Genomic DNA, 23,839 nt, shown 5'->3' on the forward strand with positions numbered 1-23,839 from the left:
AAGAAAGAAAGAAAGAAAGAAAGAAAGAAAGAAAGAAAGAAAGAAAGAAAGAAAGAAAGAAAGAAAGAAAGAAAGAAAGAAAAGAAAAGAAAAGAAAAGAAAGGAAAGAAAAGCAACCTCAAATTCATGTTATGTCAATTTCTGGTCAAAAAACCTCCAAAGGGCATTCATCTCACCAGAGTTACTGTCAGAATTATTTTAAAGATTCATATACCCACTCTGACTTTAGTTTCCACTTCTTTCTAATTTGGCTTTGACAAGATATTTATGAAAACGTTGAACTTTCTCTCTCCACGAAGGCTAGCTTCAGAACTTACTGTCTTGATAAAAAGTTTTAATACCCACCCTGAGCTTTCCTGGAGCAAAAACCTCAAGAGTCTCTCAGGCAATGGTTTGCAACCATGGTCTTCCTCCTGCCCAAGAGATACTTTTCTCCAGAAAACTGGAGACATTTGGCAAAAAGTCTGTGAACAGTTTCTCTCGTCACAAGTTTGGGAGGGGTGTTACTAGCATGCAGTGGGTGGAGACTGGGATGCTGATTATAGGCATGGTGAACCCCCACAACAAGCTGTGCAACCTGTAATAACAAGGGTGTCAATAAACATTGTCCTAAGAGATGGAATGACTCAAAGGAGAAGTGTTCTAAGAGGAATGTAGTAGATATCTCTTAAGCATTTGAAAATACATTCTTGTTGTGTTTGTTAACTTGTTATGTGGTGACCTCTCCACCTCTATTCCCATACTTCTGAATATGAGGGGAAGAGACTATATTTTCACCACTACAATGTTCAGTGTTTGGAACAGCAAATGCTGCACAGTAGGTGCTTGACAAATATCTGTTACATATTATGTATGGAGACAGAAAAGAGATATTGGCATTTGGTAGAAAGCAGAAAACAACTGATTTACAAAAAAGTAAATAGAGCATCCCACCCCCCCAACTTGACAACAAACCGTATATAAATTTATCATTATTATTATCCGTTTGGTATACTTGCAGCATCCCAAATGCAGAATAAGACACCATGAATGAAAACATTCAAATGAATAATTTCACAAAATACTCTTTTTAGTTCATAAACCCAAAGTGAAAAGAAAAGCCAAAAGCATAAGAATACATGAATTAATGAATAATGATGAACAAATATATTAATGAATAAATAGAAAATACAATAAGAAAGCCAGAATATGAAGGCACCTTTATTTTTTAATTCTTATTTCCTAGAGTCATCTAATCTTTTAAATAAACGGCTTTATTTTGAGATAATTGTCAATTCCGATTCGGTTATAAGAAATAATTCCATGAATTATTTCCATGAATTCCATGGATCTTTTACCCAGTTTCCCCCAACATCTCTCAAAACTACAATAAAATGTGACAATCAAAATATCTTGGCACAGACAAGATACAGAACATTTCTATAATTTCCAGGGATCTTCATGATGCCCTTTTATGCCCACTCTCACTTCTGAAAACCTGCCTCTCACCCCCTTAGCCAACCCTAGAACCATTAATCTGTTTCCCATTTCAACAATTTTGTCATTTTAAGTCTGAAGATTATTATATAATTGGACTCTGAAATATGTAAACTTTGGGGATTGGCTGTTTGTTTGTTCTTTTTTTTTTTTCACTCAGCATAATTATCTGGAGATCCACGATAGTTGTGGCATGCATCCATAGTTTCTCCCTTCATATGTGCTGTTTAATATTCTGCGATATGGATGTGTTTCATTATGTTTAGAAATTCATCTGTTGCAGAACATCTGGGATTTTTACAGTTTTTGGCAATTATACATTGAGCTGCTATTAATGTTTATTTACAGGTTTTTGTTTGATATATGTTTTCCTTTCTCTGAAATAAATGCCCAGAAGTCCAGTCTTCAAGTCATGTGATCATTCCATGTTTAGTTAGTTATGGGGTTTTTTTTAAATTAATTTATTTATTATTTGAAAGAGAGAGAGAGTGGAGGGAGGGCAGAATGAGGAGAGGGAGAGAATCTCCAGTAGATATTCCCCACTGAGCACAGAGCCTGACTTGATCTCAATACCCTGACACCATAACCTGAGCTGAAATCAAGAGTCGGACATTTAACCCACTGAGCCACCCAGGCACCCCATGTATAATTTTATTTTTTAAGAAACTGCCAAACTATTTTCTAGAATAGTTGTACCATTTTACATTTACACCAGCAAAATTTGAGTGATCCTGTTTCTTGGGAGCCTTGCCAACATTTCGAACTATAAAATATTTTAATTTATATAATTTTATTTTTCGGCTCTATTGAGGTGTATAGCAAATTGCACATACTCAATGTATACATTTCGATGATTTGGGGCATATGGATACATACCATCATCACAGTCAAGGTAATAAACAAACATATTCATCACCTCCAAAAGCTTTCTTCTTTCCCATTGCCCCACCGCCCACATTTTTTCTTTTGATAAGAACACTTGGCGTGAGATCTACCCTCTTAAGTTTTTCAGTGAACAACCCTGTACTGTTAACTATGTTAACTGTAGGCATTATGTTGCACAGAAGATCTCTGGTCTTATTCATCTGTATAACTATAACTTTATACCCATTCTGATGAGTATATAGTGATAACCTGTTACTATTTAAATTTACATTCCCTAATGAGATGGGAATTAGTGCTAACTTCTTTTAACATTTTTTTTTTCTTTAGATTTCTTCACTGAAACTACTTTGTCCTGGAAGCTTCTTTTGGGGGAGACTTTTTAATTATACATTCAATTTCCTTAGAAATTTAGAGGGCTATTCAAATGATCTCATATTGGATAAGTTGTGGTAAATTGTGTTTTTCAAAGAAATGGTCCATCTCATCTGAGTTTTCAAATGTATGGATTTAGAGTTGCTCATAATATTTGCTCATATTTTGATGACTGCAAGTTCTGTTATGATATCCCCTATTTCATTCATGATATTGATAATTTGTGTCCTTTATTTTTTGTCTTTGTTAGTTTTGCTGGAAGTTTGGCAATCATTTGAATGAATGTATCAAAGAATCCATTCTTACATTTATGGATTCTGTTTTCAATTTCATTGATGTCTGCTTTTATGCACATTATATCTTTCCTTCTGCCTGTTTTTTTCTGCCTGGGTTTGTTTTACACTTTCTAGTTTTTGAAGAGAGAGCTTAGATGATCAATTGGAAAATGTTCGTCTTCTAATATATTTATTTCATGCTGTACATTTCCCTCACAGCAATGCTTTAGCTGTTTCTAACAAGTTTTAATATGTTGCATTTTCATTTCAACTCAGTTCAATATATTTTGTTATTTCCCTTGAAACTTCCCTTTTAGCTCATGGATTATTTAGAAATGTGTTGTTTAGTTTCCACCTGTTTGGAGATTTTTATGCTATTTCATTATTGATTTCTAGTCTGATTCCTCTAAAACAGCACACTCTGTACGATATCAACAATTTGAGTAAAGTTAACTTCACAGACCAGAATATGCAAGTATATATGTCTTGCCACATATCAACTAGATCCTGTTGGATGGTGGTAGTGAGTACTATTCTGTTCAGATGTTCTATCAATTGTTGAGAAGGAATGTTGAATATCATGACATTAATTGTGGATTTATCTATTTCTCTCTTAGCTTAATCAGATTTTGCTTCACATATTTTTGCAGTTCTATTTTTTGTTGTGTATAAATTTAGAATAACTGTGTTCTTGTTGGGTTGATCCTTTAATTATTATGCATTGTCTTTCTGTCTTTGTAATTTTATTTGCTATAAAGTCTTCCCTATGGGATATTAATATAGCAATTACTATTTTGACTAATGTTTACATAGTATTTTTTCCATCCTTCTAATCTTGACCAATCTAAATCATTATATATGAAATGAGTTTCTTGTAACATATACATCATGTTTTTAAATCCACTATATCGGGGCGCCTGGGTGTCTCAGTTGGTTAAGCGACTACCTTCGGCTCAGGTCATGATCCTGGAGTCCAGGGATCGAGTCCCGCATCAGGCTTCTGGCTCGGCGGGGAGCCTGCTTCTCCCTCTGACCCTCTCCCCTCTCATGCTGTCTCTCTCTCTCTCTCTCTCAAATAAATAAATAAATAAAATCTTTAAAATAAATAAATAAATAAATAAATAAATAAATCCACTATATCAATCTCTATATTTTAATCAGTGTACTTAGATAATTTACACTTAACATAATTGTTGATATTATTAACATGTTGGGCTGCCATTTTATTTCTGTCATGTATTTGTTCTCTTTCTTTCTTTCTTTCTCTTGTCTTCCTATGGGTTACTTGCATATATTTTAGAATTTTACTCTGATATATCTATAGTGTTTTTAAGTGTGTCTTTTTGTACAGCTTTTTATGGGTTGCTCTGGGTATCACATGATCTATTCATAACTTATCACAATCTACTGGTGTGACATTTTACCAGTTAATTAATTAATTAATTAATTAATTAATTTTTTAAAGATTTTATTTATTTATTTGAGAGAGAGAGAATGAGAGAGAGAGCACATGAGAGGGGGGAGGGTTAGATGGAGAAGCAGACTCCCTGCTGAGCAGGGAGCCCGATGCGGGACTCGATCCCGGGACTCCAGGATCATGACCTGAGCCGAAGGCAGTCGCTTAACCAACTGAGCCACCCAGGTGCCCTATTTATTTATTTTTTTAATATTTTATTTATTTATTTGACAGAGGGAGACATAGCAAGAGAGGGAACACAAGCAGGGGGAGCGGGAAAGGGAGAAGCAGGCTCCCCGCTGAGCAGGGAGCCCGATGTGGGACTCGATCCCAGGACCCTGGGATCATGACCTGAGCCCAAGGCAGACACTTAACCACTGAGCCCCCCAGGTGCCCCGACATTTTACCAGTTTAAATGAAGAAATCTTACCTTCCTTTATGTCCCTCTAGTTTCCTTCACATATAATATCATTGTCTTAAATAGGTCCTCTCCATGTATTTAGCACCATTCCAGACAATGTTATAAGTTTTCCTTCAACCATCAAAGATTCTTTAGAAAACCAATGAGGAAAAGATAAATGTAATATATTTTCACATACTTTTATCTTTATATTGTTGCTCTTCATTCCTGATGTTCAAAGATTCCTTCTTCAATCATTTCTTTTCTAGTTTAAGATTTTCTTTAACCTTTTTTTTTTTAAAGATTTTATTTATTTATTTGACAGAGAGAGACACAGTGAGAGAGGAACACAAGCAGGGAGAATGGAAGAGGGAGAAGCAGGCTTCCCGCCGAGCAGGGAGCCCGATGCGGGGCTCGATCCAAGGATGCTGGGATCATGACCTGAGCCGAAGGCAGGCGCTTAACGACTGAGCCACCCAGGCGCCCCTCTTTAACCATTTTTGAGGATAGGTCATTGGTAATAGGTTTTATTAGTTTGCCCTCACCAAAAATTATTTTGATTAAAAAATATTTTGATTTCTCTGTATTTCCTGGGATATATTTTACTAGATACAGAATTCTGAGTTCATAGTACTTTTCTATTAGTACTCAAAATTTTTTCTGGTCTCCATGATTTCTTTTTTTTTTTAAATTTAATTTCATTTTATTATGTTATATCAGTCACCATACAGTATATCATTAGTTTTTGATATAGTGTTCCATGATTCATTGTTTGCATAAAACACCCAGTGCTCCATGCAATACGTGCCCTCCTTAATACCCATCATTGTACTAACCCATCCCCCCAACCCCTCCCCTCTAAAACCCTCTGTTTCTCGGAGTCCATAGTCTCTCATGGTTTGCCTCCCCCTCTGATTTCCGCCCCCCTTCATTTTTCCCTTCCTTCTCCTAATGTCCTCCATGCTGTTCCTTATATTCCACAAATAAATGAAACCATAGATAATTGAGTTTCTCTGCTTGACTTATTTCACTTCGCATAATCTCCTCCAGTCCCATCCATGTTGATTTAAAAGTTGGGTATTCTTCCTTTCTGATGGCTGAGTAATATTCCATTGTATATATGGACCACATCTTCTTTATCCATTCATCTGTTGAAGGGCATCTCGGCTCTTTCCATAGTTTGGCTATTGCGGACATTGCTTCTATGAACATTGGGGTGCATATGGCCCTTCTTTTCACTACATCTGTGTCTTTGGGGTAAATACCCAGTAGTGCAAATGCTGGGTCATAGGGTAGCACTATTTTTAATTTTTTGAGGCACCTCCACACTGTTTTCCAAAGTGGCTGTACGAAGTTGCACTCCCACCAACGATGTAAGAGGGTTCCACTTTCTCCACATCCTCTCCAACATATGTTGTTTCTTGCCTTGTCAATTTTTGCCATTCTAACTGGTGTAAGGTGGTATCTCAATGTGGTTTTGATTTGAATTTCCCTGATGGCTAATGATGATGAGCATTTTTTCATGTGTCTGTTAACCATTTGTATGTTCATGTCTTTTGCCAATTTTTTGACTTGATTATTTGTGTTTTGGGTGTTGAGTTTGAGATGTTCTTTATAGATCTTGGAAATCAGCACTTTGTCTATAATGTCATTTGCAAATATCTTCTCCCATTCTGTGGGTTGCCTCTTTGATTTGTTGACTATTTCCTTTGCTGTGCAGAAGATTTTTATTTATTTTTTTTATTTTATTATGTTATGTTAATCACCATACATTACATCATTAGTTTTTGATGTAGTGTTCCATGATTCATTGTTTGTGTATAATACCCAGTGCTCCATTCATTATGTGCCCTCTTTAATACCCATCACCAGGCTAACCCATCCCCCCACCCCTCTCCCCTCTAGAACCCTCAGTTTTTTTCACAGATTCCATAGTCCCTCATGGTTTGTCTCCCCCCCTGCGATATCCCCCCCCTTCATTTTTCCATTCCTACTATCTTCTTCTTCTTCTTCTTCTTTTTTTTTTTAACATATAATGTATTATTTGTTTCAGAGGTACAGGTCTGATTCCTCAGTCTTACACAATTCACAGTGCTCACCATAGCACATACTCTGCCCATTGTCTATCACCCAGCCACTCCATCCCTCCCAACCCCTGCCACTCCAGCAAAACTCTGTTTGTTTCCTGAGATTAAGAATTCCTCATATCAGTGAGATCATATGATACATGTCTTTCTCTGATTGACTTATTTCGCTTAGCATAATACCCTCTAGTTCCATCCACATCATTGCAAATGGCAAGATTTCATTTTTTTTGATGGCTGCATAATTTATCTTGATGAAGTCCCCAAAGTTCATTTTTGCTTTTGTTTCACTGGCCTTTGGGGACGTGTCTTGAAAGAAGTTGCTGCGGCCAAGTCAAAGAGGTTATTGCCTATGTTCCTCTCTAGGATTTTGGTGGATTCCTATCTCACATTGAGGTCTTTCATCCATTCTGAGTTTATCTTTGTGTATGGTCTTAGAAAATGGTCAAATTTCATTCTTCTGTATATAGCTGTCCAATTTTCCCAGCACTATTTATTGAAGAGACTGTGTTTTTTCCATTGCATGTTTTTTCCTGCTTTGTCAAAGATTATTTGACCATAGAGTGGAGGGGCCATATCTGGGCTTTGTATTCTGTTCCATTGGTCTATATGTCTGTTTTTGTGCCAGTCCCATGCTGTCTTGGTGATCACTGCTTTGTAATATAGCTTGAAATTGGGCAACGTGATGCTCCCAGCTTTGTTTTTCTTTTCAACATTTCCTTGGAGATTTGGGGTCTTTTCTGATTCCATACAGATTTTAGAATTATTTGTTCCAGCACTTTGAAAAATGTCATTGGAATTTTGATTGGGATGCCATTGAAGGTATAGATTGCTCTGGGTAGCATAGATATTTTAACAATGTTTATTCTTCCGATCCATGATCATGGAATGTTTTTCCATGTTTTTCTGTCTTCTTCAATTTCTTTCATGAGTGTTCTGTAGTCCTTAGACTATAGATCTTTTACCTCTTTGGTTAGGTTTATTCCAAGGTATCTTATGGATTTTGGTGCTATTGTAAATGGAATAATTTCTCTAATTTCTCTTTCTACAGTTGCATTGTTAGTGTGTAAGAAAGCAACTGATTTCTGTGCATTGATTTTGTATCCTGCCACATTACTGAAATGCTGTATGAGTTCTAGTAATTTGGAGGTGAAGTCTTTTGGATTTTCCACGTAAAGTATCACGTCACCCGCTGGTTAACAGTTAGCTTATGTAGTTGGCTGCTCACATGTTGGAGGTGTAGATATTTACAATTGTTAGATCTTCTTGTTGGATAGACCCTTTAAGAATGATATAGTGTCCTTCTGTGTCTCTAACCACAGTCTTTAGCTTAAAATCTAATTTGTCTAATATAAGAATTACTACCCCAGCTTTCTTTTGAGGTCCGTTGGCATGGAAGATGGATCTCCATCCCTTTACTTTCAGTCTGGATGTATCTTTAGGTTCAGAATGAGTCTCTTGTAGACAGCATATGGATGGGTCCTGTCTTTTTATCCAGTCTGCAACCCTGTGCCATTTTATGAGAGCATTTAGGTCATTCACATTGAGAGTTATTATTAAAAGATAATAATTTATTGTCATCATGTTGCCTGTAAAGTCCTTGTTTCTATAGATTGTAAATTTCTGTTCAGTATCACTCTTGGGACTTTCTCCTTTTATAGAACCCCTCTTAATATTTCTTGCTGGGCCAGCTTAGTGGTCACATATTCTTTCAGTTTCTGCCAGTCTTGGAAGCTCTGCATCTCTCCATCCATTCTAAATGACAGCCTTGCCAGATAAAGTATTCTTGGCTGCATGTTCTTCTCATTTAGTACACTGAATATGTCTTGCCAACCCTTTCTGGCTTCCCAGGTCTCTGTGGATAGGTCTGACATTATTCTGATGTTCCCCCCTCTGTACATAACTAATCTCTTCCCTCTAACTGCCCTTAAGATGGTTTCCTTGGTTCTAAGATTTGTGAGTTTTACTGATACATGTCGGGGTGCTGGTCTGTTCTCCTTGATCTTGGGAGGGATCCTCTCTGCCTCTAGAACACGAATGTTTGTTTCATTCCCCAGATTAGGGAAGTTCTCAGCTACGATTTGCTCAAATATATCTTCTAGTCCTCTTTCTCTCCACCCACTCAGGGATCCCAATAATTCTGACATTGGAACGTTTCATGGTATCACTTATTTCTCTAATTCTGTTTTCATGGATTTTATGCTGTTTCTCCCAGGCCTCCTTTTTCCTTCTTTTCTATCAATTGTTCTTCTAGATCACTAATTCATTCTTCTGCCTCGTTTACCCTAGCTGTTAGAGTATCTAGATTAGATTGGATCTCATTGATAGTATTTTTAAATTCTGCCAGATTAGCTCTCATTTCTGCCCTTACAGACTCTATGTTGCCATTAATTGATTTCTCCATTTAGCTGTCATCTTCATAACTGTTACCTGAGTCCATTTCTGACATCTTGCTTATATCTGTATCCATTTGTAAATCTGCGACAGAAGTCACAGTCTCTGAGTCTTTCCTATTTTGGGGGTTCCTCCTCATAATCATTCTGTTGAGGGGTGGTTGAGGGAATGTACAGAGTCCATGTTATTGACCACAACCCAAACAAGATGCACCTGTTTTATAGGGACTTTAGGTTTGTTGGCCTCTTTTTTTCCCAGCCTGTCTTCTGGGGAGGGGCCTGCCACGCTGTTACTCAGGCAACCCTGTTTGGGAAGAGTTGTCCTGTCCCGGGGAGAGGGATGGGCTCAGTGAAAACTAGTTATTTGGTGCTCTGCTTCTCTGGCGGCTTTCTGCATCTCTTCTGAGAGTCACAGCAGAAGAGACAGTTTCCAACCCTCTGACTCAGAACAGAGAGATCACAGTCTGTTCTTCGGTGAGATCTCTAGGCCACCTCTTTCCGTTTCTGTCTGTGCTGCTAAAACAGCTGCAACCTGGGTTGTGTGCCCCTCAGCAGCGCTCCCAGTCCTCGCTTCCAGGTCGGGGCATGTCTCTGCCTCTTGTGCTTCTAAAACTGCACGCATGCCCCTGCACCTCCAGGTTTCAGTCTGGGTGGGGGGAGGGGGCTGCCCTAAAGTCTTTTCCCCGCCACTACCAGTCTGTGAGTCTGCGCCAGATCCCCACTGTGAGAGGCTTTTGTGCTCCAGTGGAGCAGGATCCTAAAGGCTCCCTTCCCCCTCCATTTATCTTCTGATATCTGCCCACGGAATCACAGCTCCCTGCTTCATAGCTCGAAACCAACTGCTGCTGATATTCTGTTTGTAGAGATCCATATATATTCTTTTACATCTCAGGCTGATTTCGTGGGTGTTCAGAGTGGTCGGTAGATATCCAGCTCAATTCACGGGACCAGGTGGAATAGGGTCCCCTACTCCGCTTCCATGTTTTCAAGTTCCTCCGTGACTGTATTTTGTTAATGCAACCTAAAACTATTTCAGAACAAGTGTGCAGTGAGCTTTATCAGAAAAAAATGTTGACCTTAAGCAAATTATTAAACCTGAACCTCAGCTTCCTTGTACAACAATGTAAAAGATTCAGCAAGTCATCAGGTGTTGTTTGGAGAACCCAATTTGGTGCCACACCAGAAGGGCTGAAGCAACAGTCACCAGTGAAGATTCCTATTGTTTCTTTTTAAAATAGTTCAGCACAAACAGCATGTACAGGTGTATAAATTGCCTTTAGTCTGACGGCCTCTATGATTTCTGATGAGAAATCTATTTCATTCATCTCATTTTTTTCTTATAGGTAAGATATCATTTCTCTCTTGATTATGATTTTTTTTTCTTTGTTTTTATTTTTCAGGAGCTTGGCTATGATGTGTTTTTAGGTGGATTTATTTGATTTGTTATTAGAGTTCATTTGGCTTAGTGAACCTGGAAGTTTATATCTTTTGCCAAATTTAGGAAAATTTTTTTTTTTTTTTAGCACCTTTCTAGCCTCACCTTTTTTCTTCTCAGATATTTTGTTATAGCCCCACAGGCTCCATTCATTAATTTTTTTAGTTGATTTTCTCTGTGCTTTTTAGATAGCATAATTATCATTGTTCTGTGTTCCAGTTCACTGATTCTTTCATCTGCCATCTCCATTCTGCTGTTGAGTCCATCCATTGTGTTTTTGTTGTTGTTTTCAGTTTTAAAATTGCAGTGGTCTTCACTGAGATTGTGGGTGGAGTGGAGGTTGACTTCATTACCATCTGCAAGGATGAAATCCCAGCCCCTCCCTAACCATTTCTGACCCAAAACTGTGACAGGATGATTGGGGTACCTCATTATAGCCTGATAAGTGTAGAACTCTTGAGCCCCCACTTGGCCTCTTCTGGCGTGGATGATCCAAGGCAATAGTTTGTTCATTTGTTTCTTTCTTTTTTTTTTTTTTTAAAGATTTTATTTATTTATTTGACAGAGACAGAGACAGCGAGAGCAGGAACACAAGCAGGGGGAGTGGGAGAGGGAGAAGCAGGCTTCCTGCCGAGCAGGGAGCCCGATGTGGGACTCGATCCCAGGACCCTGGGATCATGACCTGAGCCAAAGGCAGTCGCTTAACCAACTGAGCCACCCAGGCGCCCTGTTCATTTGTTTCTTTATTGTTCTTTCTTCCTTTCTTTCTGTGTTGTTTTGCCTATATACAAGTACTTATTATCTAAGATTTTCTGTCTTAGCTGACTCTTTTATGGTACTTTGGATAGAGAGCATGGGTGTTTGTTGGGCTTTCTCTGTACCCATTGGCATTTCTGGGACACCAGCTTCTTCAGCTTCAGTCTGGGATATATAAGGCTAAAAGAAAATCTAGAACACATATCCCTGTGCCATTTCCTGGAGTCTGAAGTCCCTAGTTAATCTGCCCTGCAGAAAGCCGCCAGAGAACCAGAGCACCAAATAACTGGTTTTCACTGAGCCCACCCCCCCCCTTTTCTCTCCACCTTTCAAGGGCCTACTATGTTCATTTTATATATAATGCTCAGCATTTTTAGTGTTTAGTGTAGGGAGGAATAGGAAGACATACATCTACTCCATCTTTCTGGAATCAGAAGTCTGATCAAGTCATTTAACTGTAAAACTTGACATATCTCTATGAGTTCAACATTCCAAAAGCTGAAGTCATTTTATATGTTAGGAAACCTACAGCAGTGACATGAACTATCTTGTCCAGGGCCCAGGAGGAACTTGCTAACAAAAGGTCATAAAATCGGTCAAGATTTTTTTTTTCTTCGGGGCACCTGAGTGGCTCAGATGGTTGGGCATCTGCCTTCGGCTCAGGTCATGGTCTCAGGGTCCTGGGATCGAGTCCTGCATCGGGCTCCCTGCTCCTTGGGAGCCTGCTTCTCCCTCTGCCTCTCTCTCTCTCTCTCTCTCTCTGTCTGTCTCTCATGAATAAATAAATAAATAAAAATCTTAAAAAAAAAAGATTTTTTTTTCTTCAATACCATTCTGTTTCTTTAAAATCTAAGAGAAAGACAACTAAAGATGATAGTGTAGTTCTATTTTTTTTTTAAGATTTTTTATTTATTTATTTGACAGAGAGAGACATAGCGAGAGCAGGAACACAAGCAGGGGGAGTGGGAGAGGGAGAAGCAGGCTTCCTGCTGAGCAGGGAGCCCGATGTGAGACTTGATCCCAGGACCCTGGGATCATGACCTGAGCCGAAGGCAGATGCTTAACGACTGAGCCACCCAGGCGCCCGATAGTGTAGTTCTATTAAAAGTCAGTTATCATCACACAGATTCAGATGTAACATATGTAATTTTTTTTTTCCTTTGTCTTCTTCTTTATCTCCTAGAGTAGCTTTGGAAGGCAAACACTTGATCACTAACACCTTTAAGAAACTGTTAGCCCTACAGACCAGTGCTGATACCAGGAGATATACCTAAGCTTCTGTTGTCTCTTATTCTGTAGGAAATAAGCAGTATCATCTAAAGCCAGTTAGACTCTATTGGAACAATGGCACAATTTCTTTATTTCTTCAGATTCTAGAAGCACAGTATAAAAGCTAAGGTCGGACGCCAGGGTGGCTCAGTCATTGGGCGTCTGCCTTCGGCTCAGGTCATGGTCCCAGGGTCCTGGGATTGAGTCCCACATCGGGCTCCCTCCTCGGCGGGAAGCCTGCTCTCCCTCTCCCACTCCCACTGCTTGTGTTCCTGCTCTCGCTATCTCTGTCTCTGTCAAATAAATAAATAAAATCTTTAAAAAAAATAAAAATAAAAAAAAATAAAAGCTAAGGTCATCAGACCTGGGTTTTAGTTCTGATTCTGTCTGGAGTTTAACCATGGTTATTATGCAGACTATGAACTCCTCCAAAAGTTTCCAATAATGACTGTCTTGAGGATGATTAAAATTATTAAATGAAATAATTTATGTTAAGCTGATGCAATAAGCTGTGTACTCAATAAATGCAGATATCAGACAGTATAGTCATGTTAGGGGATTTTTAAATTATCTGGAAAATGAAACAATACATAATGTGAGAAGCTTTCTTTTTTTTTTTTTAGATGCTTATCATCTGTAGTCCCTGCCGCTGACCACTGACCAGCTGTGCAGTTGTGCAGCCTGTCATTAAAAAGAATTTACCTTAGGGCGCCTGGGTGGCTCAGTTGGTTAAGCGACTGCCTTCGGCTCAGGTCATGATCCTGGAGTCCCGGGATCGAGTCCCGCATGGGGCTCCCTGCTCGGTGGGGAGCCTGCTTCTCCCTCTGACCCTCCCCCCTCTCATGTGCTCTCTGTCTCTCTCATTCTCTCTGTCTCAAATAAAATAAATAAAATCTTTAAAAAAAAAAAAAAAAAAAGAATTTACCTTAAAAAGTAGAAATCCATCATATTATCCATTCATTCAGGGTGTACCCCCCCACAATCCAGTCAACATCTTTATAAAGAACATCTAATTTGATAGCATATTCACTCAAAATAATCCATTTTAGTTCATAATTTCTAAACATGTAATTTATTTTTATTAGCTACAATATTTAATCTTTTGTCAATAATGTATTTCTGTATAATTTTTTTTTTTTTGGCAAGCGGTACATATCTGCTTCTAAATGCAGTGTAGTTTGAGATCCGTCCTTGAAAAGTTTCAAAAGATATGTAATCCAAGTATTTATGTATTTATTATGTTTAGCTTATATTTTATATGTTGGCCCAATTATGAACATAAAAGTTTTGGGGAAATGTCATATTTAGATTATAAACACCACTTATAAATATTGCAAAATTAAAAAAAAAAACACTAGAATATATATTTTAAATGTATATTAGAGCCTGCCTAATTACAAAAAGAATTTCAGGAAAATTTAATAAGTTCTTAAAATACAATAAAATAAAGAATATTTTAAGAAAGTTGAAAAAAAGAGAGCTGGCAATAAAGTAGAGGGCTTTCTAGCTATAAAATATGCAAATAATCAAGAATTACATCCACATAATTAACGAGAATACCATCTGAGTTGCCAAGGAAAATAATTTTCATTTTCATTACTGGGTGGGAAGGAACATCTGAGACTTCAGATGGTGAGTAAGGGTGACTTTGCCCTAATTCATGAATATCAGGACAGCACATTTTAATATGATCAAATTAAACAGAGCCCAGGGAGCAACCATGTCGATAAAAGATGACTATGATTAAAACTTGTGTTATTTAGACATTGTTATTGACACCATAAGTATCACCATGTGCTCTGCAAGCTGCAATGTGCCCTCAAGGTGGTCATATGTATAACAAGATCCATTTTTTCTCTCTATTAGATGGATGCTATGGGACAGTCTTGCCTGAAATAGAAGGAGATTTCAACATGCCAGAAAGAAAAGTGTCAAACTGGAGTGTTATCAAATTAGAGATAAAAGTTTTGGTCAGATGAGCCACAGTAGCATGATTTATTATATTTTTTGCCTTTGTTGCCTTGCTGTTGTTTGTTTATTTATTAATGGCAGGATCTGGGAGCCAGAGGATTTATTTTGTTCACTCTATTTTTTTTTTAAGATTTTATTTATTTATTTGACAGAGAGAGACACAGCGAGAGAAGGAACACAAGCAGGGGGAGTGGGAGAGGGAGAAGCAGGCCTCCCGCAGAGCAGGGAGCCCGATGTGGGGCTCAATCCCAGGACCCCGGGATCATGACGTGAGCCGAAGGCAGACACTTAACGACTGAGCCACCCAGGCGCCCCTTTTGTTCACTCTATTAAAAGCTTGTTGAAGTGGTTTACTTTGGAAGAACGTTGACTAGCAGAAACTATCTAACAAAGTACTTGTTGGTCCTTGGGGGAACTCACTTGGAATAAGAATCCCTTGATGACCTACTCCAATCTTAAAACATTATAAAGTCAAAAATTATAGTTTGAGGCTCATCAGTTGCATCTGATAGCTCATCCACATTTGCACTTTAAATGTTAGAAGATATCCATAACTTTATCCACCATTTCCTCTTTTTTATTTCTTTTTTCTCCTCCTTTTCACTTTCTCTCTATATATTATGATTTTTTTAAGAGTTCATTTATTTGAGAGAGAGGGGGAGAGTGACTGAGCACAGGGGAGGGGCAGAGAGAGAGGGAGAGGGAGAATCTGGAGCAGATTCCATGCTGAGCATGGAGCCTAATGGAGGGGCGGGGGGGGTGCTCAATCCTAGGACCTTGAGATCATGACCTGAGTCGAAATCAAAAGTCAGCCGCTTAACCAACTGAGCCACCACGGCGCCCCTCTCTATATTATGATTTTAAAGCATATACTTTTTTGTTGTTGTTCCGTTAATCCTCTAAATTCTTGGGATATTTAGAAACATATGTATTCTTGTGCTTCTTCTAACCTGATAGGCTTATATAACAATGTTAGAGAACAGGGAGTATTTTTTAACACTCTTGTTGTTACTGGAATTATATTTTATATAATACAGTATATTTATATGCCAACCTCAATATGTAAGCAGAACTGACCTTTGTTTTTCTATGTGACCACATGAGCTATGGTGCTGGTACTACAGACCTTGTTAAGTGACTCCCATCTATGCTGTTACTGAATTTGTTCTATCACTTTGTATAGTTGATTACCTTTTTCTATATCTGCTTTTCTCTCATTTACAAAATGATTTTTTTGTATGTTGTGAATATTTGCACTTAAGACATTGTGGTAGACTGAATAATGACCTTCCTAAAATGTCCATGTCTTAATTCCCAGAACTTGTAAATGTTACCTTATTTGGGAGGTAACCACTTGATATGGTCAAGTTAAGGATTTTGAGATAGAACAGTGATTCTAGATTATCTGGTGGGCCCGAGGAGTCAGAGTGGGAAGAAAAGGTGATGACGGAAGCAGAGATTGGAATGATGATGCACTTTCAAGATGCAAGGTGGGGCCATAAGCTAAAGAATAGAAGTGGCCACTAAGAAGCTGAGAAGAGCAAGGAAAGGGATTCTCCTCTCAGAGTCTCCAGAAGAAATCATCCTTGTGGACACGCTGACTGTAGCCCAATGAAACTGCTTTCAGACTTCTGACCTCCAGAGCAGGTAAAGAACAAATCTGCATTGCTTGTAGCTAGTAGGTTTGTGGTAATTCGTTATGACAGCAATAGGAAACTAATACAAATATATATTTTTTAAAGAAGCAAAAGAAAAAAAAAGGTTATGCTGGAATATAATTTATACAAATGATGTATTTAAGTAGTGTAATATGTTTACAAGTTGTGCAACCATTACCATAATCTGATTTTAGAACAAATGCTATTTTCCTGAAAGGAAATCTCATACCCATACTTAAGGATATATTTGTATTAAAAATAACATAATTGTTGCTTAATATAGGGGGCAGCATCCCAGTGATAATTGGTTAAAATAATTTATCTTTTGTTAGGAGTGGAGTAGAGATGGGGGTGACGGTGAAAGTAGGTAAAGATCTTTGAGGAAATGTCTGTGGTCCTGGACCATTTACAGTAACACTTTTCCATCTAAAACACCCATTAATAATAATAAGAAATCCAGCTTAATCTTGGAATAGAAAGGAAATTTAGGCAACATCTCCTTCTTTCCATGCATATTGCTTATTCCGGAAAGAATCTCAGAAGGCTTCCAAAGAATCTAAGATAAAAGCAAGAAAAAATTATAGAAATTAAACTTTCATTACAAAGTATAGCTGGGATTTGAGCTGAAACTGCACACTATAGTGACCCATATCAGTTACCTGAGCTGGAACAGAATTTCTTACCAAGCTTTTGAAAATTGATGAGAGAGAACTCTTTTTTTCATCACAATATTAAGTGGCCTTGATGTAAAAATAAACTGTTTAGGGAAAACAAGATACTTCTTGGTGTAATAATTAGAAAATAATAATCCTGATAAAGGCACTGTAATAAAGTGGAATCATGCATCCACAAATTTTTATTCAGCCTATCATGTGTCCGACATGAATACTACATGCTTGGGATACACCAAAAAAGAAACAGATAAAACATTCTGCACCCAGGGCATCCAGATTTTTCCAATCAGCTCACTCCAACGTCCTCTAAAGGGATTTAGAATCAGTTACCTAAGGCACCACCCCACAACCACAACTTAGCAAAACCAATTATAAAGACAGGCTAGACTGTGTCCTTGAAAATCATTTAGCATTACAATTCTTATAGTAAATTTTGGCTGACATTGATTTGAGATTTTATACCTGGCAAATGCCAGAAATACAGTTCTTCTATGTAGCCATGAGAATTGAGAGCCATGTTCCTTAGGAATAGTCAAGGTGGGGTTAGGGTTATAATCCTTTTATGAAGGCTTAAAATCTCAATAAAGCTATCAGGGTGAGCTGGGGGCATGTCCACATTCAGGACACAAATTCTCTTTGGAAAATTGTTTTGAATCAGCTTCACCCATAGAACTGTGGTGAGCAAGGATTCCAGATCCACTCTATAAAGTAACTTAGTTTTACTCAGAAATAATGTTCCTATTAGCATATAGCTAGATACATTTGAATGGAAATAGCATTTTAATGAAACACCCATAGAACTTTACATTGAAGAGTGATATTGTATATTATTTTTAAATCAAGCAATTAAAAACATCATGGCTAAGATTTTAAAACTGTAAGATTTTTTAGTGCAGGGACACGGTTTGTTTAAGTATTTTTCTCATCATTTTATCCTTAATATTTAACACATTGTCTTATGAAGAACCAAGGTACTTGATTTTCACACATATCTTTGAAATAACTTGTTAAAAATAGGCTAATTATTTTGCCAGTAGGTAGAAGAGACAACTGACCCCAGAACACAGAGTTGTAATAATTATATTTTATTGCGCACAAATTGTGTGCCAGAAACTATAAGTGACTTCACTTGCTATTTAATTTATAGGATGTGTTATCAGCAATATTTTACATATTAGGTAAATAAAACTCAGAGAGGTAAAGTAACTTTCTTGATGTCACACAGATGATTGTTTGGCAAGGAGGTTATTTAAAATACTTATGTGGAAAAAAAATTAAAAAAAAAGAAATGAATAAATTAAAATACTTACGTGGCTTAAAACATCTCATTTTTAATGAGCTGATTTTCCCCAGCCTCCTCCTTCCCACCTTCTCTCTTCAACCCCCCCATTGTTTTTCTTGAATCTCAAGGCAAAGTGTATTGTCAGTGCCCGCATGTACTAGGCACTTCACCAGGAACTGTTCATACAGATGTTACACTAATATTTCTTTTTTTAAAATTATTTTTATTATTTTTATTTATTTTTTTAAAGATTTTATTTATTCATTTATTTGAGAGAGTGAGAGAGAGAGAGCACATGAGAGGGGGGAAGGTCAGAGGGAGAAGCAGACTCCCTGCCGAGCAGGGAGCCTGATGCGGGACTCGATCCCGGGACTCCAGGATCATGACCTGAGCCGAAGGCAGTCGCTTAACCAACTGAGCCACCCAGGCTCCCTACACTAATATTTCTAAAGAGACAAGCTAACATGTGCCAGAGTTTTGGCTTGTTATGGAGCTAGTTCAAAGAAGAAAAATATAAACTAATGCTGGTGGGCAGTTTGCTTATAAGAGAGTGAACCTTTACTAAGCTGGTATGAAAGGGGTAAAAGAAAGAGGATAAAGACAGTGAAGATCATGGCACAGAGACAGAATTATTGCGATTCAATTGGACAGTGTGTAGGTAAACGGGTGTTTAAAGAAGTCAACCACTGCCAGTGTGGATCCATCTAGAAGGCAAGGGAAGTAATTATGTAATCTAAGCAGCTCATGAAAGAGGACCACTCAGGCTGCTTGGGCATGAAACTGAGCAAGGAAATTGGCACAAATACTAAGAAAAAAAGAAAAGATAACCAAGATTAAGACAGTAGCAGCAAAGCTAGAAAATATGTAGCAGATAGAAAAAAATTAGTCAACATTTATTAGAACTAATGAGTGAATGCTAGTATATGGGACTGAAATGTGGAATGTGGTAGATAGGTGAGAGGTCCCCAGAGTTCTCAGATTTCCCTTCTTCAGGGTGTCTAGCTGCACGAACACACGGGCCCTGAGATCACTCTCTTCCCAAGTGCAGCCTGCATCCAGTGAGTTATCAAAGGGCACATAGAAAGGCCCAAGTATGTGAAGCCAGCTAAAGACCATTTGATGAGTCATTCTACATCCAAAGCTTTGCCAATGTCTTCATCAACCCCCATGGCCCTCCAATTTCTACCTCTACTCAATACTGCTTCCTCCCTCCCTTTGATAGACAATCCTTAAAAAACAAAAACAAACAAAAAACCCAAAGGATCTCACCTCAAACACCATCTCTGTCTGCTTTCAGAAAACCCAGGCTGTGATAATGCGTATGTACCCAACTGAGGCTTCATTATCAAAATTGGAAATACCAAAGGGAAAGTGGTAAAAAGTGTTACATTCAGTTTTAGGGTATTGTGTTTGAGGGAACGGTGGGTCAGCTAGATGAAGATCTCTTGTACATGGAAAGCTATTCAGGGCTATAGCTCAAGAGTAAAGGGTGAGGGGAAATTTGTACTTGAGAACTCTTTTTAAAATAAATCCAAAATGTCTTTCACATTTTTTATATGCCATAGATATATTTCATAGCCTATTTTTCCAAGAGTCTAATTAAAAACAACAAAAAATGTATTCTGTTTACTATAAGAAGATTTTAGAAATCTTTTCAGTGTCTCTTTGAATATTTATAAATTAATTCTGCTGTGTGACTTGGCATTGTCTAATATTGTTGATGGCTTACAGCAGACAAGTCCAATCTGAAGTCAAGATTCCATTCCCTGAGCAGGTCTCTCAGGATGTGGCATCCCTTATGTCAAGCTATTTTCTTTATTGCCCAATTTATACATAACTGACAAGGTATCCCAATTGCCTGGTTATGATATCCTTGCTTCTTCTTTGATGGGAAAGTGATTATGTTTTAAGGGGCTTTCTACAGACTCATTTGTCAGCTTTTAGCTGTTACTTATGTCCTCAATTAGATATAATTGATGCCCAAGGGTAACTTGTACATTTAAATGAGAACTGTTAGTGATTAATCACATCATATCATCTAAAAACACAGGAAGAGATACAAGAAAGTTTATTTCTTCACCTTCATATCTCCTACATGTTATTTGAATGCTGAATGGCATCCTCAGTCTGCTTTATTTTCTATTTAGCCCTTTTATGCCTTTTTGATTTCACATTTCATTAGTTAATAGTATTGGATTTGTGCCAAGTAAATAATATATACATGTATGACTTTGCAGTTAGACTTAAGAGTGCATAAGATGAGAGCATCTGCTACTAATAATCAAAAGAAAATGACTACGTGGTTGTTCCCATACACACACACACACACACACACACACACACACACTCTGTCTTAAGGTGATGTGGAGAGATTGCTCCTGTTATAAATGATAACCAAGTAGTTAAATATTTGACAGGAAGAATTAATGTAAAGAATGCTATGCCCTCTTATATCTAGAAAAACTGGCAAAGATATTTAAATGAATATAATCTGTAGTAATGGAGACTGTGTGTCCTAGTTTGCCTAGAATAGTCGTGGTTCCTGCCTGTTGTTCCTACACAATCATTTATAGCATCCCTTTAATTCTCCAAAGTATCCTGGCTTGCTTTTTAAGTCCTATGGCCACCTTACCTAGAATACTGTTAGATTATTTAATAATTTAGTCTATCACTATGCTGGGTAGCATGTGACTTGTCAAAAACTTTATTAAATAATTCTAATGTATGAACCAAATTATTATTCCTAGGAGGAAATAGTGGCTTGAATGCTTCTGGGATTGTTATGAAATATTTATTATAATTTATTTTGGAAAAATATGGCATTTATCACTTAAAAATTAAAATGGTCTTAAAATATATTTTCTGAATCTGATGTCATCAACATGGTGGCAGCACAATCCCTGATCCAAATGCAGGAGATTCAGGGGTGTTGATAGTTTACTATGATCATGGCTTTGAGGGGACAGCACACTTCAACTTCAGTGTTCTCTACTAACGTGGTTGAACATAATCGAAATAGCATTTTCTTCTTTTTTAAAAAGATTTTATTTATTTATTTGACAGAGAGATAGAGAGCACAAGTAGGCAGAGAGGCAGGCAGAGGGAGAAGGAGAAACCGGCTCTCTGCTGAGTGAGGAGCCCGATGTGGGGATCGATCTCAGGACCCTGGGATTTTGACCTGAGCTGAAGGCAGATGCTTAACTGACTGAGCCACCCAGGCGCTCTGAAATACCATTTTCTAAAGTATTGTTTAGGCACATAAGATCATCAGTCATGAACTGGTTTCTGTGGCACAAATCCTTTCAAAATACCCATGATTTCAGAATGCTTGGATAATGAGGATATTAGTGATGATACATTACATTGCTTTTCTTTTTGTTACTGCTGACTTTATAATGTAGAAACCATGACATTGGTAATAAAAAATTGTATCTCTATAGTATATATTGATTCAAATTTCTTCCATCAATTCTGTAATCATCACTTTCCAGATAGAAATATGCTCTATTCCCGGTTTGTGTATAATAATTTTCAAGATTTTAAAGTAAATATTTTACTGACATCATAAACACCCTCAAGTGTCCAAAGATTGGACCTTCATGAGTCATTATGGTGAATAAAAGTAGTCATTTAATTTAGACATAATCAATAAACTTAAGTAACAGATATTTTCAGTGAAATGACTTTTTATACTGAAATTATAATAGGTTTGCATTATGTCGACAAGAGCCATTTTTTTTAAATCACTCCAGAGTCTGACCTTTAAAAAAAAAATGTTTTTTTTATACATTTGAGATGTTCCTTTCTCAATGAGTTGTCTTCCTGTCAATTATGACACTTAAATCAAACTTATTGTCTTCCTGTATCTAATTCAAAATATTTTACCTTAAAGTATTTTTATCCACTTAAAAAAAAAACCTCTAGTTTTCTTTCTCTTCTTTCCTTCTCAGACAACTATTGGCAAAAGCAGTATACACTTCTTGTCTCCAAAACCTCAACCACACTCAGATTTTAACATTTATGATCCAGATTAGCCTTCACTCCAATGTTTAAAATTATTCTAAGAAGATTGACAGTCTCAGAGAGAGAGAGAAAGTTGTGTGTGTGTGGTCCTTAAGTGATTTGACATTTCTAGAGTATTTGCCATCGATTGATAATTTCTTCTTCTTAAAAGTTTCTCCTCTTCTCCATGTTAGTAATAAAGTGTTCATTTTACTTTTATTTCCTAAGTCACTTTTTTTATTTGTTTTTCTCTGTTATGCATATTATTGAAAAACCTGTATCACGACTTTTTTACCCTTTTATAAGCTATCTTCCTTTGAGGATTTCATATACTCCAAGATTTGACATTCCATGTGGATGATTTCAAGCTTTTTAGACTCTTCTAAAGTGAGAATTGCATGCCCAACTACTTCCTTGACCTCTCCATCTAGATTCCTTCTAAGCAACTTAAATTCAATACTCAATCTACATTAATTACATGTTTTCCCAGTATCCTAGGATGGCCCTCTTGGAGGAATGCTTGATGACACCTTTTTTTTTTTTATTTTTTAGCATACCCTATGTATACGTGATCGTCAACTTATATAAACCCCATTATGCAATGTCTGGTTTAAATGTTTCCTAATCTCTAATTTCTTGACATACAGACTAATTTGACTATACCTGTGTTTATTATGTGTGTGCATATATGTATTTTCCCCTGTACTTATACATTCTAAAAACACTGTACATTTCTTTGTTACTTTTCTTTTTACTCTTGCTTTATTCATTTTTATTTTCTTGACTGTTTGAATTAAATTCCCTTTTTTTACACATTCAACTGCAATCATATATAATGCCTGAAATTGACAAGGTAATACCTTATATTTTATGAATTCAATTATTTAATTTGAATAAATTATTTTAACATATGCTTGCATAGAGCGAGTGAAACATGCTTCAGTAGTTAATAAACCCCATTATTATAAAATTAGACAAGTTATTCACATCTTTATGTTCTTCTGTATTTTACACTGTATTTTGTCATAGCTAAAATTTAGTTAGCTATTTTGTAGAAAATGATTTTCTTTGTCATACTTTAATGATACTTCCCCTGGTGCTTTAGTCACTTTTGTTTATGCATCCACACTACATATTTGATGACAGTAAATGCTTCTTATTATCCTTGTCATCAATTGAACTAAATGAGTTCTGGGCATGGCATTATAACCAGTTCCAGGTGCATAGGATGTCCTTGAAAACTGTTTGTTGAATAAATGGATGAATGATATTTTTTCTCTTGATAGTCTCTTGAGGACGAGGACAATATTTTTATCTGTCATAATAGCCACAATATTCTAGCACCTAACAGTTTTCTAAGAAGCATGTGTAGAATTTAAATAGTCCTTGGTAGAAAATCTCATTCAATAAAAATATTGAAACTAGTCTCTGAAATAAAAGGCAGAATTTGT

Source organism: Neomonachus schauinslandi, chromosome 7 (genome assembly GCF_002201575.2).
Source record: "Neomonachus schauinslandi chromosome 7, ASM220157v2, whole genome shotgun sequence".
NCBI lineage: Eukaryota > Metazoa > Chordata > Mammalia > Carnivora > Phocidae > Neomonachus > Neomonachus schauinslandi.